The 18,939-nt window shown below is 45.6% G+C and overlaps 1 protein-coding gene and 1 long non-coding RNA gene across 3 annotated transcripts in view; one reads left to right on the forward strand and one right to left on the reverse strand.

Moving 5' to 3' along the window:
- LOC307202849 (uncharacterized protein C15orf39 homolog) overlaps positions 1-15,055 on the reverse strand; it is a 48,707-nt gene extending 33,652 nt beyond the window's left edge. The window contains exon 1 of one of the 2 annotated variants that reach the window (XM_079953161.1): positions 14,376-15,052. The gene's annotated coding sequence lies outside the window, so the exon portion shown is untranslated. Of the gene's footprint in view, positions 1-14,375 lie in introns of both variants that reach the window. The other variant, XM_079953162.1, reaches the window with a different exon arrangement.
- LOC307203065 lies at positions 14,248-18,600 on the forward strand. The gene is made up of 2 exons (XR_013833122.1): positions 14,248-14,413; positions 16,661-18,600. It is a non-coding gene; the product is annotated as an uncharacterized lncRNA (long non-coding RNA).
- Positions 18,601-18,939: the final 339 nt, after the last annotated feature.

An 18,939-nucleotide genomic window follows, 5' to 3' on the forward strand; every position in this document is an offset into this window, starting at 1 on the left:
CGGCAGGGCAGGGCAATGCAACTTTACTCAGAATAGCATTATCAACATTACACACACACACACAGTGCCAAGCTCCTGAGCAAATACTGTGCATTATGGTCAAAAATCAGCAGTCTTTTTTCCTGAAATGGCTATTCAGCAACGGGAAATGTGATTTTTGCATAGCACGCGGGCGCACACACACCATGTTTTGTGATGTATTGTCAGGTCAAAAATTATGAAACCGACATCACAATATTGACTCCAAACCAGTTTTGGACAATACAGTGGTACCTCGGGTTACATACGCTTCAGGTTACATATGCTGCAGGTTACAGACTCCGTTAACCCAGAAATAGTGCTTCAGGTTAAGAACTTTGCTTCAGGATAAGAACAGAAATTGTGCTCCCGCGGCGCGGCAGCAGCAGGAGGCCCCATTAGCTAAAGTGGTGCTTCAGGTTAAGAACAGTTTCAGGTTAAGTACAGACATTCGGAACGAATTAAGTACTTAACCCAAGGTACCACTGTACAGTGGTACCTTGGTTGTCAAACTTACTGTAATCCATGCCAGGTGTCCATCTGACTCCCAAAACAGTTTGAAAACCAAGGCACAGCTTCCGATTGGCTGCAGGAGCTTCCTGCCCTCAGTCGTAAGCCGCGGAAGCCATATCAGACGTTTGGGTTCCGAAAAATGTTCGCAAACCGGAACACTCACTTCCGGGTTTGCGGTGTTCGGGATCTGAATTGTTCGGGAGCCAAGCCTTTTGAGTACCAAGGTACCACTGTATATCAATATATCCGCCAAGAAGCTGGAGGGGTGTGGGGGAGCTGCAAGGAGTAGAGGTTTCCCAGGGATGAAATTCCTGGCCCTTGGAATTCCCCCCAGGCAAAACCCTCTATGCTTTGCATCTTGAGCATTTTTGCCCGGCTCAAGTGCTCCTAGAATGTCTGTTCCTTGGCTGGAGGACAGGGGCAGCAAGAGTGTGCGTAGGAACTGCCTACTGTACAAAAGTGAAATTTTCATTTGTTGCTCTGCCCACGTTGCCTCTGCACCACCACCCAGCCACCAGAATGTGGCTTCAGAAGGCTGCTCAGAAGAGAATGTGGCTCTCTGACTCAGAAAGCGGCCCCCACCAACCCACCCACCTCCGTTTCCCCCTCTTTTTTCTTACTAAAAACAAAGGCCAGGATAGATGCCGTCATCACTTTGCTGAGCAAGGAGGAAAGGTGCAGGGAGGGTGGGGAGGGATGCTGAAAAAGAAGGCAAAACTCTTGCCGGTATTTCAACACGTGCAAAGTTCTCTGTGAGCAATCTCAAAACCTAGCTGCTTAGGTAAATAAAGACTTGTTCCTGTTTTTAGATGGGATTTTCCCAGAAGCACCAAGGGGGAGGGAGCACACAGCTGCTCTTCAGAACCATACAAGAGGCTGTGTGAGCCACAGGCCAAATCGCAAAAGGCTCAATATTTGCCAATTGCAGCCCGGGGTTATCTGGGGGCATTGAGTCACAAAGGCCAGGGATGGGGAGGAGATGTTTTCACCGCCTTCCTGCTTCCCACCCCAGCTACCCCTCAGCTCCTGAAGCAAGAAAACCTTTTTTAAAAACACCCCACACATACAAAATCACCCGAGCCAGCAACCGTGAACTAGGAAGTCCTTTCACAATGGTACTGTCACTTGTTGAGGTCAACAAAGTGACTGTCTAGCATCACTTCATCCCTCAGAAGCCTGGCAGTCACGAGGCCTTGGCACACATGAGGCCAGACTTCCTCCACATCAGCAACAAATTTAGACGAGGGGGGGGGAGTGTCATTCCTCATCCTGCGCTTTACAAGCTAAAGTAAGCAAGGCCCTCACCACCAGCTGATTATTTGAGCTTGCAAAGGGCGATGCATAGGGCTCAAAGAACTACAATTCACAGGGGGTTATGGTCTAAACCACTGAGCCTACAGCTTGCGGATTGGAAGCTCAACAGTTCGAATCCCCGCGACGGGGTGAGCTCCCGTTGCTCGGTCCCTGCTCCTGCCAACCTAGCAGTTCAAAAGCATGTCAAAGTGCAAGTAGATAAACAGGTACCACTCCGGCGGGAAGGTGAACGGCGTTTCCGTGCACTGCTCTGGTTTTGCCAGAAGCGGCTTAGTCATGCTGGCCACATGACCCAGAAAAACTGTCTGCAGACAAAAGTCGTCTCCCTCGGCCAGTAAAGCAAGATGAGCGCCACAACCCCAGAGTTGTTCGCAACTGGACTTAACTGTCAGGGGTCCTTTACCTTTTTATTCATCCATTTATATTTATTTCATGTATAACCCACCTTTCCTGCATGGAGCTCAGGCTGGCATGGAATTCCTTCCCTATTTTATCTTTCACAACAACCCTGTGAGGCAGTTTCAGCTGAGAGTGACTGACCCAAAACTGGAAAGAAGAAGAAGTCCCAGCAAAAGAAGAATGGATACAAAAACTTGTGGGATACGCAGAAATGGCAAAACTTACAGGAAAAAATAAGAAATCCAAGATCACAAACTTTTTATAAAGGAATGGAAATGGTTTGTTGAATATTTACAGAGAAATTGTAAACAGGTAAGAAACTTGGCAGGATTATTGAAATAACCTGCAGTTTTATAAGAGTGTATGCTTAAAGTAGATGAATAAATGAGCAAATTAAGTTAATTTGGAATATGCAAAAAATATTAAAAAATAATTTAAGGAACCGCAGAAAGAGGGGGAAGGAAGTAGAGTTTTGAAATGTTAAAATGATTATAAAATTATTGAAATGTATAATATTAAAAATCATTAAAAAAAATAAGAGAGAGAGAGAAAGCTTCGTGGATAAGCAGGGATTTCAACCCTGGTCTCCCAGGGTCACAGTCCAACACTCTACCCACTACCCCACACTGTTTCTCTGAGTTCTCTGGGAAGAGGGATGGGCTGTTAAACTGCTCTGGGAAGTGAACAAGGGTCTCCTAACAACTCTCAGCACCCTTAACAAACTAGTTCCCAGAATTCTTTAGCTGTTGTGCCCGTGCCTGAGTCCAGGGGGATATTTGGATGGGGGAGTTAGCCCGTTCCCAGCTTTCCGCTTCTCCAGGTGTTCACCCCTGGCTGACCTATACTGGAACCCTGGGTCAGCGCTACCTGCATGGCAGGGAGCTAGTCGAACCAGAGCCTATGCAACCACTCACTTTCTGTAATCAATAAAGTTGTGGCCTAAATTCTGCCAAAAACCAAACCAAAATTTTGAGTCAAGTGTGAATTTATTTAGGGGGGAGGTCTCTGGGTCTGAACATGCAAAATAAATAATATAGTAAGAAGGATAGGGCGGGCCATATCTGGTTTTCAACATCGCGATATACCACTAGCTATAGCACGATATCTAAAATAAGAATGGAACTATGTAGATGCAAACAGCAGGGCTGGGTGATTTGTGGTTTTCAACTTGATATATAACCAGTTAAAACTGTGATATACTGATGAATCACAATGTCTGCAATAAGGATGGAACCATGTAGAGCCATCGGCTGGTATCACGGTTCTTCCCACATTGTGATTTCTGCTTAGCACACAAACACGCATCATGATTCATGATATATTGCCAGGTCATGTCCTGAGTGCATGAGCACTCTCCCTACTGGTGTGGCTCTATTACAGCTAGTGATCATTGATTCCCTTCTCCCCTATTAATTTATCTAATTGTCCTTTAGAGCCAATCCATTCAGGTTGGGGCCATCAATACATCTCTCAGGGACAGCAGCGTATAACAATTTATGCATGCATGCATGCAATTTATAGCCAACCTTTCCTCCCAAATGAGCCCAGGGTGGCAAATGCATGCAATAATCATCATCATCATCATCATTTTTAAAAAACTAAAAACTTATAAAGACTTATTTTATGCCTGGTGCTCTTCAGCCATCAAATGCCTGGGTAAATAAGAATGCTTTGAAATGTCTTCTTAAAGCGAATAATGAGACAGGCATACCTCACCGGAGGGGGCATTCAACAAACAGGGAACCACCACTGAGAAGGCCCTGTCTGGGGGTCAATGCCAACCAGGAAGCCCCCAGTGGCAGCGCCACTAACAAGGCCTACACCCTCCAATCATAGAATCTAACATGGTTGAAATTGCAGAAGGTACTCTTTTAGGTATATGGGGGTAAGCGGTTTAAAACTCAATAAACGGCTTAATGGATTTTTTTTCTTAAAAAAAAGAGGGGTGGAAATGAGGCATCTAATCATAAGCCTGCATTTTTAGTGATGCTGGATCAGGGCCTGTATTTTAAAATGAGCTTAAAGATCTTCAAATGTTTCATGCCAGGCAGAAGAGCAGCTGCCTAAGAACCTTGGCAAGATGTTTATTCTCCTGGATAAGGGGGCCCCCTGATTTATAGCAGAAAACAATTCTCAAAGTCGTAAAAAGGGAATTACAGGCTGACAGCCAAGGTTACACTGACCCTACATATTACAGAAGATAAAAAAGCAGAGATAAACATAATTAAGAGTGGGTAAATAGTAAAATAAAACCATGTGCCTCCCATTAAACTTGAGCCATATTTTCCTAAGGTTGAAAGGTCAAGAGCAGTGAAAAAGGCAACTGGCTTGGCTGGAGAAGATAGGTTTTCTTTCTTTCTATTTTTGAGGCTGGAAACTGTTCCTTACTTTGAAAAGGTTTATTCTTCTAAAAAGCTATCTATGTTATGTATTAAATATATTGGCTTAAATGTAATTATGCAAAGGAATTAGAAGCTAAGAAATGTTAAATCCTTATGCTAGATTCTTATTTCATATAGTTGGAAGAGATCACAGGGGCCATCAGCCACCAGCCCAGCCCCCCTGCCAAGCAGGAAACATCATTAGAGCACTGGTTGTCAGGCCTTTGTTTAAAAGACCTTCAAGAGAAGGAGATCTTTCAATGATGATGTAAATTCAAGATCCTTGACATCTGTTTAAGATAAAAATTGGAGATTAAACCATCTGTTTTGGAGGGCAATAGGGCGAGGTGAGCTGGTAATTAAGGTTCCTTGTTGAGACACATGTAAGATATATTACTACTTATTTGTCATTTATAGATAGAAGAATATATATCTTTTTGTTTCCCATAAAAGGACAAGAGGAAATGGGTGTTATCTTTTGTGATTGGTTCTAGCAAACAGCCAATAGGAATTTCAACCAGGCTGATTGGACAGAGGCAGCCACAGGAGGAGCAAGGGGGCTGGATTAAGGAAATATAAGTGCTGGCCAGAATGGCAGGAGGGCAGGCCAGAGCTTGGTAACCATATACCACTGTGCCTCATATTTATTTGTCTGACAAATAAATTATTATTTTAATTTCTCTATTGCTGCGTTGAATATTTCATTCCAGCTAAGCGTTAACCACAAGCAGGGTGCTACAGAAAAGTTCTAAGGGAAAGAGAATTCAACATGTGGGGCCAAGTCTTTTAGACTGCTGAACTGCAGGGGGTTGGACAAGATGACCTTTGTGGTTCCTTCTAACTCTACAATTCTATGATTTCTATGAAAAGGCCCTGTTTCTTATACCTGCTAGCTTATCAGCCTTAGTTTCCCCAGGCTGCTACAGCCAACCTAGGACTCAGGTAGGTTCACAAAGGAAGTTATTGAGGGTGTGAGAACACTTAACAAGAGCAGCAAGACATCACAAGTTTCTGGGCAGATTGTGTCCCAAGTCTGTTTATTTTATTTATGAAAATACTTCTATATGACAATCTCATTAAAAACTATACACGTTTGCAACGACTGTACATACATGCCATAAAAAACACGTAAGAGATCAACAGCTGGCTGTTACAGAAGATGCTTTTCCAGTTGTCTACACAGGTTTGGCAGCATAGAGAAGTTTTCAGCAAACAAGGAAAAAGTTAAAACAGAAGGCGCCCTGCTGAATCTCTGTTGAGTTTTCCACTGATGGCATTCAAGACTTGGACCTATTCAGAACAAGTGCGCTCAGGTGCAGGCAATGTTTCTCTGATGTTTGAAACTCACACCGTGGCTTGGTGGCACTTTCAAAAGATTACGAGGCAGGCCACAGAAAAGAGTCAGGATTACACAAGAAGGATGAGGAAGCCATCGAGGTAGAAAGCCATTTTGTAAAATAAAACGCCCCCAGCCAGCCTTCTCAGAGGCATGTATCCAAAATAGGCTGATGTTAAACATTACGACGAAGTTTCAATCTTTTTTCAGATGGCCAGCCAGCCCAGTGACACTTGATGAACTATCTGGCACTCTTGAGCATGTTTACTGGGAAGTTCATGTCCCTAATTCTGTAGAATTTTCCTGGAAAATGAAGCTTAGCATCGCAGACATATATTGTGTCCATAAAAGAGTGTGTGTGTGTGTGAGAGAGAGAGAGAGAGAGAGAGAGAGAGAGAGTGATTTTCTCGGCACTAAACCAGAATTTCAGGAAGCCGCAAAGTGGGTACATAATGTAACTATGATGCCATTCTGTCAATGCCAAACACAAAGCCTGCGGCTGCTCGAAATTACAGCTGCCATACTGTAGCACCCTGCTTGTGGTTAACGCTTAGCTGGAATGAAATATTCAATGCAGCAATAGAGAAATTAAAATAATAATTTATTTGTCAGACAAATAAATATGAGGCACAGTGGTATATGGTTACCAAGCTCTGGCCTGGCCTCTTGCCATGGTTTTATTTTACTATTTACCCACTCTTAATTATGTTTATCTCTGCTTTTTTATCTTCTGTAATATGTAGGGTCAGTGTAACCTTGGCTGTCAGCCTGTAATTCCCTTTTTACGACTTTGAGAATTGTTTTCTGCTATAAATCAGGGGGCCCCCTTGTCTAGGAGGAAAAACATTTTGCCAAGGTTCTTAGGCAGCTGCTCTTCTGCCTGGCATGAACATTTGAAAATCTTTAAGCTCATTTTAAGATACAGGCCCTGATCAAAATATAAGCTTGATAAAAATGCAGGCTTATGATTAGATGCCTCAATACCTCCCGACATCACCAGTACTTCAATGGCGTAACTGACATCTGGGGGGAAATTTCTGAAAAGCTTTGTCCTGAATCTCAGGCAAGTCATTCAAAAAGAAAACCTCAACAACTTTGGGAAAGCGCAACAATTTTGGGATGTCCTGGTTTTTATTTTTCGAAATATGGCAACCCTACGTTCAGATTCCACAGCAGTATGCGGTACGGTTAGACAGACAGCCAACAAGGCAGGGAGGCCAAAAGCCAGCATCTGGGGTGCACAACAGCCCCCCCTTAAACACTGCCATGTGAGTGAACCAGAGATAGGAGCCTCAGGACCCAGGGACAAATGCGGCCTTCCATACCTCTCCATCTGGCCCTTGGAGGTCTCCCAAACCGCACATTCCTCTTCAGCAAGCCAAATCCCTTGCCAGCCCCACTTTGCACCCTCCTCAAGTTTCTTTGTCTGGCTGGAATGTGTCCTTGCACTCTGATCGTGCTTTCTGCTTGCCTGGATAGAGAGGAGTATTTAAGTGTGGGCGAAAACCAGCTGTTAAGAAATGTACCGTATTTTTTGCTCTATAAGACGCACCAGACCACAAGACGCACCTAGTTTTTGGAGGAGGAAAACAAGAAAAAAAATATTCTGAATCTCAGAAGCCAGAACAGCAAGAGGGATTGCTGCACAGTGAAAGCAGCAATCCCTCTTGCTGCTCTGGCTTCTGGGATAGCTGTGCAGCCTGCATTCGCTCCATAAGACGCACACACATTTCCCCTTGCTTTTTAGCAGGGGAAAAGTGAGTCTTATAGAGCAAAAAATACAGTACTTCCAAAGCCACTCTGTAGTACTTTGGAAAAATTTCAAGCCTTTTTCATTCCTAGTATATAAAGTGGTCGCGCACGTGTAATGGCAGCTGAGCCCATTTTTCTAATCAATCAGTGGGGGGGGGGGAGTCACTGTTTTCATGGGGGTTTCCTCTAGAATGGATTATTTAAGGCACAGTTCTATTCTGCTTCTGTTCCTCCTAGTATTGGCAGTTGTGCAACAAACATACTGAAAATATTGTACGTGGATCTCAAACATGGCTTAGTTGCTCTACCCACATGCAAGGCAAAAGTCTGGATCCGTTACTGTCATCACTGAGAATTTAATACCATATGGCTGAAACTTTGCACTACCAAAATCATCTCCCCCCAAAAAAATCATTGGTTCTGGTGGTGTTCAGTTTTAAAGTTTGATTGTCACAACAGCAATATGACACAACTGATAGTTTTTTTAAAGGGGTGCAATTTAGCATTGCTGTGTTTGGGAAATCAGAACAACTCTGTTTGCATTTCCAAGAGCCAAAACTGGAAGTCTGTAAATGATGTTTAGGAATGGCTGTTCTACAATGACGTTAGCATGAATAATCTATCAATCCTAATTTAAATGAACAGTTTAACAGACACAGTCCGTGTGTACAAAAAGTCATCTCAATGAGATTGATGATTGATGTAAACCATGCATTCAATCATAGAAAAAGCAGTGAGAAAGGATTTCATGGGAGGTTTTCAAGCAGCAGTTAGATGGCCATCTGTCGTGGATGCTTTAGTCAAGATGCCTGGATTGTAGGGGGTTGGAGTACGTGATCCTTGGGGTCTCTTCCAACTTTAGGAGTCTATCTGCACATTATTTCAAGAGGTCACCTCCTATAGGAATTTGCAAAGATCAAATTCCGCCAACATGCCTAGATTTACATTGCGGTAGAGCATATGGCTTTGCATATGCAAAAGGTCTCACAATTTATTCCTAGCTTCTCCAAGCAGAATCAGAAAAGGCTCCTGTCTGAAACCCTGGAGCCAGTAGCTGCTGCAAGTTTTGATCTAGATTATGGGTAGACAAACTAAGGCCCAGGGGCCGGATTCAAGTCCAATCGCCTTCTCAATCCGGCCCGCGAATGGTCCGGGAATCAGCATGTTTTCACATGAGTAGAATGTGTCCTTTTATTTAAAATGCATCTCTGGGTTATTTGTGGGGCATAGGAATTTGTTCCCCCCCAAAATTATATTTATATATATATGTCTGGCCCCCCACAAGGTCTGAGGGACAGTGGACTGGCCCCCTGCTGAAAAAGTTTGCTGACCCCTGATCTAGATGGGCCAATGATCTGATCTGGCAGAAGATAGCCTCCTATAACCTGTGTGGTAAGCCTTTTATTGGACAAGTGACTCCATCCTGAGCATGAGAAAGATTCAGAAGTTTGCCTCCTAGCTGCTGTTTGCTTGGGCATGAATCTTCTGTCGAACATGGCCTTTGCCAGCCTAGTGCAGCCAAGATATTTTTCTTGGACTACAAATCCCATCAGCACCAGCCAAGGGTCCGGAATGATGGGTGATGTAATCCAGCAAGAGCCAGGTTGGAGGAGGCTGGTCTAACAGGTTGCATCAGAGGTGTTGAAAGGAGAGCAGAGTTTCCTGCATGTGGGGGGGGGGGTCCAAAGTTCCCCGGAAAGAGAGGCTGATTGGTTAAACTACTCCAGGAATTGTAGCTCCGTGAAGGGACCAGGGGTCTCTTAACAACTCTCAGCACCCTTGAACCACAAATCCCAAATTCCCCGGGGGAAGCAATGGCAGTGCAAAGTGATATAATACTGCTTTAAATGGGGTCCATGTGAAAACCTATGGCCAAACACTTTACTGTGGCATGTGCACCTGTATCAATCAGAGGGATTTGCTGTGCCAAAATTTTAAGTTTTGTCCCATGCACAGGTTAAAAATATAGCAGGTACAGTGTCGACAGCTTATCCTTCACAAGATTTCAGTAATACATTGCCTATCCACAAAGTCCAGCTTCCCTGAATAGTGAGACCTACCCACATTTTATAAACCCTGACAAAGCAAGCCAAAAAGTTTCAGTCTCAGAGAAACACACATTTGATAAGGCTTTCTAGAAAGCCACCCATCGCCTCGTGATACTGATTTTCAGTCTTACAAGAGCTGAGTACAACATAAATCGAAAATGCCTTCCTCCAGTTTCATGGCCATTCTGTTGCATATTATATAAATACAGGCATACAACTTATAAAGCACTTTTTTAAAATTTAAAAAGACCTCCTTTGTCAGGGGAACTCTACCGGCTGGCAACTCCATGAATGTTGCCTTGCTTGAGAGTTTCCTTTTGTCTCTGAACAACTGTGTTGTTCAATCCCAAACTAGATTAATCCATTTTACTTGAGGTTCCTCTTAACATCAAAGTCTATATGGTTCCAACGCTCACAAGCATTTCCAGGCTGCTAGAAACGTGCTACTCTCTTGCTGACTGTAGCTCACAATACTCCACCAGCATTGACAGAATACACACAACTAGGCATAACCATAGTCATAATTACTAGGGAGTCCAGAAGGATGTAACTACCACTGATGATAGGGGAATAACTCAAATACACCAAATACCACTGGCATAACATTCTGCCACATTTGATATTCACTCATAGCCAAACAGAAACATTACAAATAACACTGGTCGGATTTTTCCTGAAGGGCCAACATAGTTACCTGCCTTCTTTATCTGTAACCAGGCAGTGCTTCTGGTTATTATTAGTGACAATTTATTTGAGCTATTTTTATCCTTCCCTACATCCTCAGATCACTGTGCAGGTCACAATACAATCGCTAAGTCATGGACGTCTCAGTTGAAAACACAGGTTGCAGGAGGCGACAGGTGGGGGCAATAAAATCACCCTATGATCTAGGAGGGGGTAGCTGCATCCAATGTCAGTCCTATCAATTAGGCCCTTTGAAATCAGCCAACAAAACTAATTAAGGTTTGTTAATTTCAATTAGTTGAATACAGCTGTGTGTCTGTATCACTCTAACAGCACAATCCTGTGCATATTTTCTAATGAGCGGCACTTTTTAAAAGGGAAAAAGGTACCAGCACTCACTATGAAGTTGTCACAGTAAGTGCCACACTTTTAACATGGGGGGGGGGTACCCTTGAGTACTGCCAGAAAAAAAGCACTGCTAATGAGTAAGCTTGCCTGTGTTCAGCAGGGCTAACTTCCTAAGTGTGCCTAGGATGACAGCTATGACTTACCTGGGACAGCCCCCATGGAACACAGAGAGAAAGTTCTGATTAAATATTGCTATTGTTATCTATCTAGTGCCATTAGAAACTACTCTATTCAGAACTTTAAGAAATGGAAAGCGTAGTGCTGGTGGTCAACAAAAGAGGTTTAAAGACTCTCTCAAGGGAAATCTAAAAAAATGTAGTATATACACCGACAACTGGGAAACACTGGCCTACGCGCGCTCCAGTTGGAGAACAGCCTTTACCAAAGGTGTCATGGGCTTTGAAGACACTTGAACTCAGGACAAAAGGGAGAATCGTGCTAAGAGGAAGGGCATGCTCACCGTGATCAACTCCCACCCGGAAACCTATGTCCCCACTAGGGAAGGACATGTGGATCCAGAATTGTCCTCCACAGTCACTTATGGACTCACTGTTAAAACCGTGTTCATGGAAATCAATCTTACTTGGCCACGAGGGCTCACCAAAGAAGAAGAGATGGTGCCATTAGTGTGAATGGTGCTTCCTAGAGTACAAGGGGGATGGGGTCCCTGTCTCAGAGAGCTTACAATCCAAAATGTGACACGGGGAAAGGAAGCGCAAGGGTAAGGACGCATAGGTTGGGGTAAACGGGCAAAGTGCACTGGACAAAGGCCGTAGCTTAGCAGCACAGCACATGCCTTGGCATGCAAAAGATGGAAATCCATGGACACTGAACTGAGAATAATAAACCCAACTGAACTTGGCAGGGGGCCTACTTCCAAGTACACATGCATAGGGTCCCCCCACAATATATTCCTTCAGAGGCATTAAACACCCAACCGAAACCAGTGGTGGAATCGGAGAACCTGCGGCCTTCCAGCTGGCAGTTGTGCTATAGCTCCCCAACCATCAATCATGCTGATGGGAGTTCAGCCGCATGTGGTCAGTGGAGTAGGGTTCAGCAGTGAGTTCCGCAGGCTTAGGTTGGAAGGTCAAACCAGACTACAGCCATGAAAATGAAGCAAACCAGCAGCCAGAAGGCCTGATCTTTATTGATGCAACAAAACTCGTTACAAGAGGGACTAGGCCCCCTAAATGTTCCCCTGGCACCTCCTTTCCAAGCCTGGGAAGCTTCTGCTGGCTCAGGGAGGGAGTTGCGATGCTCACATAAACAACTCCCTGCCCCCCAAATCGCAAGCTGGTGCCTCTGGCTCTAACTATCTCCCTATAACAACAAAAAATCGCCACACATCACTGTGGGAGTTGGGGTCCAGCAACATCTGGAGGGAAGCACATTCTTCACCCTGGTTTGGTGCAACTAAGAGACATCCTTTCACACACACACACACACACACACACATCTCTTTCTTTGTCGCTGGACTTTCTTACTTCATTCTGGGCATCTGCAGAGAAAACGGAGCCAAACCGTTCCTCCATGCCTCTGCTCCAAGCATCACACACTCACTCACACCAATGGCATTTCCTAAACTCTGCCCACTGAGCGCATTTGTGTACACAAGCACTATAGTTACCGCAAACACGAGCTTTCGGAACAGAGGCGGTGCCCACAGATCCATTGCCGCAACGCATGGCTTTTCAACCGGCGCTGACCACGTGCCTGCAGAGCAGCAATCTCCAGCCCCGGACATGTGTGCACATGCAAGCACTCCTATAAACTACACACACAACTTAGGCAATCCATAAATGGTCACGAAGGCCCTAACCAGAGCCTCAAGGCCCTTATATTTTCATAAGCATCCAACAAGAAACAGATGATCTTGTGGGAACAAGTTGTTGGGGTTTTCGTCAAAGGAAAAATCCCACCCTTTAGCAAATGAGAAGGGAGAGAAAGGGGGGGGGAGAGGGGAGGAGTGTCAGGATAGAAAAACACAGCACACTTTTGTCAGCCCTCCTCTAGGGGGGTGGGATTATGTTACCTCCTCCTGCTGCTGAAAGAGAAAGCCCACGCTTTACTTACTTCCTTAGCTCTTGTAAGCAGCAGTGGCGTAGCGTGGGGGGTGCAGGGGGGGCCGGCCGCACCGGGCGCAACTTCTGGGGCTAGGGCAAATCCATGCAAATTACTTGCCTTGCCCCGGGTGCTGACAACCCACGCTACGCCACTGGTAAGCAGGCAGCAAATCTGAGAAAAACCACCTTGGGGGTTTGGGACCCAGAATTCTAGGCATGCTACCTCCACCCACCCCCCACCCCCCAGAACTTAACCCCTGTCTTCAATGAAGCCTTAATTTTCCTAAATTGAAGCCTTAATTTTCCTAAATGCTCCTGTCTTAGGGAAAACAGGACAGGGCACACACAAACAGAAAAATAACAACAGAGGAACAGAGTTCCTCCACTCATGTGCAGAGTGCTTTGCAACCAGCCTCTGTATTAGAAGTCTCCAAGGAAACCTAAGTGGTAGGCAACTCTCGTTTTAAATAACAATTAAAAAAATGTGTTTTCTTTCTTTTAAACAGACTAGACTGCCCTGTGATTAAAAAAAAATAAGCCAGCACAATCTCCTGCATGGTTCCAAGAGAACTCTGCTTGGTAGAGCGAGAACTGGTACCTGGCATCCAACGTAGGATCCCTTCTTGGGATCGAGTCCGCAAAGCGCGTTTGGGCACCCTTCCAAACGCACCAAGAGACTAAACAACGCTTGCTTGCCCCCTTCCTTCCTTCCTTCCTTCCTTCCTTCTTTTTTTTTTTTTTTTTTTTAAAGGCTCTCTGTTTATCTTGGAGGAGAGGAGACGCTTCTCCGCCAGACACCAACCCAAACACCCCCCTCCCCTCCGCACAGCTGAACACCTGGGTGCTTTTGGAAATGCGCGCTGGCCGGCTCCCCAGGCCAGCAAAGTGATGCAATCGCGATGCTTATCATTCCGGGTTTTGTTCTGGCTTACTTCTGTCTACATTGGGGAGGCCAGGTTAACAAAAGGCCGTTTCAGACGGGGGGCAGGCAGCCCTCCCCAACACACGCACGCTCGTATACCTCCTTACCGAACCTCCGTGTTTACTCGCGAGTAGGACCCACGCAAACTCCACGCGGCTCCTACTCCCATCCTTTGACAGGGATGCAGCCCCATTTTTAATGTGCTCTAAGCCGCCCAGAGAGTGAAACCCAGCCAGATGGGCAGGGTATAAATGATAAAATTATTTATTTTCTGTGAACCGCCCTGAGACCTTCTATTATTATTATTATTATTATTATTATTATTATTATTATTATTATGCCACGATCCCCCATGTATGAGCGAGTTGAGATTCCTTCATTCCACGGCGTTGGACTAAATGAACCCGGAACCCCTTTCCAACTCTACAATTTTACGCTTCCAGCGCGCCTTCAAAGGGCTGGTTCGAGGCAGCCGCCGTCTCTCCATCGCTGGAAAGCGGGCTGAAATCTTGCGCCGAGAGGAACCGATCTTACCTGGAGCTGCCGGGGTCGGACTCCGTCGCTCCCCGCAGGTAAGGCTGCCCCCCAGAAGCGCATCTTAGTCCCCCGATAGGGTGGGGAATCGCTCCGGGAGGATCGGGGCGGGGGAGCAAGTGGTAGCGGAGGACGAGATGGTTTCTCTATTTAAAAAAAGGAAAAAGAAATAGAAAAAGGCAGCCTCGCAGGAGGTAAAAGTTGCAAACGCAGGGCGCACACGGATCCGAGCCAGCCGAACGAACTCCGGGTGCCTAAAAGAGGCAGGCAGCAAATAGAGGATCCAGATCCGTAGCGAGCGCTGATCCGGACTGATTTCGCTTCTTCTCCTTTTTTAAAAAGGGAAAACTCACATCCGAGTTGCCCAGGCCTAAAAACTCTGTCTGGACTTCTTTTTCCCCGCCGTCCCCCGTTGGTTCTCTCCACGCGCCAACAAAAAAAAAACAAACAAAAACCACTTTGCAGAAAGGAAGCGACCCGAGCTTGATCCGGAGCCGCCGCTGCTTCAGTCATCTGAAAGGATCTCTGTGTGCGTCTGTCTCTCCGGTCCCTCCCCGCCTGGCGGGAGGAGGAAAGGAGCGAAGGGGAGTCCGGAGGATGCGGGCGCGCGAGGGGGAAGGGAGGAGCCGGAGAGGCTGAAATGTGATGGCAACCTTCCGCGTAATCCGGATTCGGGACGAGCCGAGCCAATCGGATCCCACGCGGAGAGGTTGCATCAACAGGCGGAAAAGAAAGAGGCTAGAAAGTTCGCAAAGATAGAAAAGAAGCCAGCAAGATCAAGAGCATGCGCGTGGAGCCAAGTCCTGTGCATCATCCATCATCATTCTTATTACCTTTTACCCTTTTTGATTTACTTCTTGTTGTTGCTCATTCAATTCCTTTCAACAATGAGTTCATAGAATCATGGAGCTGGAAGGGGCATCATATTCTAGCCCAACCCCCAGAATGCAAGAATCACAGCTCAACTCGAAGGAACATACATAGGCCCCCTCCCTTATTCTCACAACAACCCTGCCAGGTAGCCAGTTCTTGGAATGGGAGAAAAAAGGCCCAGCTGTCTCCCCAGCCTTTAGTTTTTGGAAAGCAGAAGCTAAGACTGCGATCCTAACCAGCTGGAAGTAGTGCTACTGAATTCAGTGGGGTCTGTGGGTTAAACCACAGAGCCTAGGACTTGCTGATCAGAAGGTTGGCGGTTCGAATCCCCGCTACGGGGTGAGCTCCCGTTGCTCGGTCCCAGCTCCTGCCAACCTAGCAGTTTGAAAGCACATCAAAGTGCAAGTAGATAAATAGGTACCGCTCTGGCGGGAAGGTAAACGGTGTTTCCGTGCGCTGCTCTGGTTCGCCAGAAGTGGCTTAGTCCTGCTGGCCACATGACCCGGAAGCTGTACGCCGGCTCCCTCGGCCAATAAAGCAAGATGAGCGCCGCAACCCCAGAGTCATCCGCGACTGGACCTAATGGTCAGGGGTCTACTTTACCTTTACCTTACTCTCAAGGAAGCAGGGTTTCTGTGCTGTGATATAGGTACTGGAGGTCATGGGCATAGCTAGGGGGGCAAGCTGCTCCCCCCTCAAAAAAAACACAACCAAGTAAATAAATAACAATACTTAACAAACAGTAGAAATTGTAGGAAGATTTTGACAGGTTTTTCTGAGCACTCGGGTCAAAAGAAAGTAATTTAAATCAACTGTGGTTAAGACATTTTATTCTGAATCTGCTGGGCAGATAATGGCAGGTGGGTGTCCTGCCCCCCCCCCAAAAAAAATATCCTGGCTGTGTCTAAGCAGGTCTCCCTACTCTGAGGCTGCAGTCCTTGTTAGTTCCTCCTGGGAGTAAGCTCCACTGAACACAATGAGACATGCAAAGGCTTCCACTGTAACACCTCAGGTCCCAAAGCAGACCATAGAGGGTCGAATCTCACCTTTATTTCCAGATATGCATGTGCAAGGTCACAGCTTTATATCGCAGTTTGCCAGCTGGGAGCTCACAACCAACCCCAGCGAAACTTTGCGAAACATGGGTTAGAATGACATCAGAATTCAGTTGTTACAGCTTTAAGAACACCACCCCATTAAGGGGGGTCAGAACATAAGTACGGCAACTGTCTGACAATTAAAAGAACATGGGGGGCACACTATCCCTTAAATTCCTCTTTGAAAATTTCCCCCGAGTCCTCCCTTCTGAGAAGTCATTGCCTGTTCTACATCATCACATATTTCTAGATGATCTGTTGATTGTGTAATAAGTGTACATTTGTCCTTGCGTCTTATCTATTTCTTAAAAATAGGTATATCCTGCCTTTCCATCCTAAAGGAAGAAAGCCACAGGCGATAACATCTGACATCAAGACAATAAAACACGAACTGTAAAAACAGAAGCCAGGAATTAACCACTGACAGCATTGCCCATTAAATTGAAGAAGAGTTTGGATTTGATATCCCGAAGGAGTCTCAAAGTGGCTAACAATCTCCTTTCCCTTCCTCCCCCACAACAAACACTCTGTGAGGTGAGTGAGGCTGAGAGATTTCAGAGAAGTGTGACTTATTGGCAAAACCAATTTGACGTTTCGCGACTTTCTGACTAGTTGCAGGACCTTAGCCAGACCTAGCAGAGTAAACGCAGAATCCACGGAAGCAATTGGTACCTTGGCTGCAGACAGGATAGACAAAGCAGGAACCAGGAACTTGTAGTTAGGTGCTTATTATATCCAGTGGACTATTCACAGGAACAGAACACGGATCTTTAGCTAGCTCTCTCTCACACAACTCACAACTCCTACACTGACACAGAACTCTGAACTCACGAACCCTGAACTAACACATTCCAGTCAGTGGGCCATTAATTATCACTCCCTTGAGAGAGCTTGACCAGTCAGAGAGCTGTCTCCATGCCTCTGTTATCACCAGGCAGACTTACTCCTTCACACGACCATCTGGCTGTCTGCCAAACCTTAATTGACTCTGTATGAGTAGCTGCACGTACACAGTTTCCCAACACCCCCCTCACAGCTCTCACACAGTGCAATTAACTTCTGAGCACATACAGAGTATTTTACCCAACTTTGTTCTGCCAACCCAAGCTTTCACACATTTGCTTGTTCTTTACAAACGACAATGGTTTTGTAAATATGTCAGCAACATTTTCAGCCCTCTGGACATATTCACATGCAATGACATTTCTCTGTACACTACATAACACATTTTGGTATTTTACGGCCACATGTTTAGATCTGGATTGGCAAATTGCATGGCAGTGGAGCGTGGATCTGGGCCTCCTCTGACAAGCAATGCATGACAGCAGCAGGTTCATATTGAGGGCAGAGAGGCGGTGCGTTCAATAACCGCATCCAAACTCTTAGAACTTGAAGGGTCAAAATGAGTCCTTTGAATTGTCTAGGAAGGGGAGTACCGTACTTTTTAATCCCAAGGGCCACATTGCTTCTGAGAAACCTGCCAGGGGCCACGTGCCCGTGGTGCACAAAGCCAGAAGCAAAAGTGGGTAGAGTAACAGATATGAGTTTTACTTGAGATCCTGAGGCTCAGGTGCTCTACAGACACTCGGGCACCCCTCTCTGTCTCCCAGCCAGGCAAACCAGGGTCATCGTAGGAGTTCAAGGAAACCTTCCAGCCAGCCACAAATATCCAAAGCGGGTGGGAAGTAAGGCCAGTGAGGGATGTATTGAGAGTTTGAAGGGCCAGACAGAGATTCCCAGAGGGCCACATTGGCTTCCTGCTTTGAGGTTCTGCCTGCAGCTGCCTTTCAGAGACATACCACCTCCAGTAGCCTAATCCTCCATAATTCTGCCTAATCTCCTTTTAAAGTGCTCAAATTGATGGCCATCACTGCATCCCTTTGGAGAGAATTCCATATTCCGCAGTGCACTATTGTGCAGTCCTTCCTTTGGCCTGTTCTGCATCCCCTACCCTTCAGCTTCATTGCGAGACCCTTGGTTCTAATATTATGAGGGAAAGATAAAAACTTCGCTCTATGCCCTTTCTCCACCCCACACACAATTGATTGATTGATTGATTGATTGATTGATTGATTGATTGGTTCATTTGATCCTGGTTATGAATCACTTTCCACAGAATAACCTGAAGGGATTCACAGTAAGAAACATCAGCAGTTAGAAACAACTCCATATACACAAACTATTAAAACAATTTCATATTTGAAAACAATTGCAAATCCAATAATGACACAGACTGCTATCTTAAAAGCCCCAAACTCTGAGACCGTTCCTCATTGCAGGAGTTGTTCCAGGGTCCTCAGTCATGTTCATTGTCCTTTTCTGCACAACTCTTTCCCTGCGTGCTTTAGGAAATTTCTAAGAAGCCAACTTTAAATAAGGAAGGGACCCCACAAAGACACAGTCATTCTCCTCATGATTGCCAAATTGCCAGAAAAAGAGGAAGAGTCAGTCTGAATCTGTAGATTTTCAACAGAGGGTTGATCTCAAGGCTGGTGTCAACATCTGTCATCCTTGCCAGGGCCTCAGTATCCTGCAGGGCCAACTGCTCATGCTTGCCTGAGGCCTATTTTATATTTTATATTTTATATTTTATA

This window comes from Podarcis cretensis (assembly GCF_951804945.1).
Source record: "Podarcis cretensis genome assembly, chromosome: 14".
NCBI lineage: Eukaryota > Metazoa > Chordata > Lepidosauria > Squamata > Lacertidae > Podarcis > Podarcis cretensis.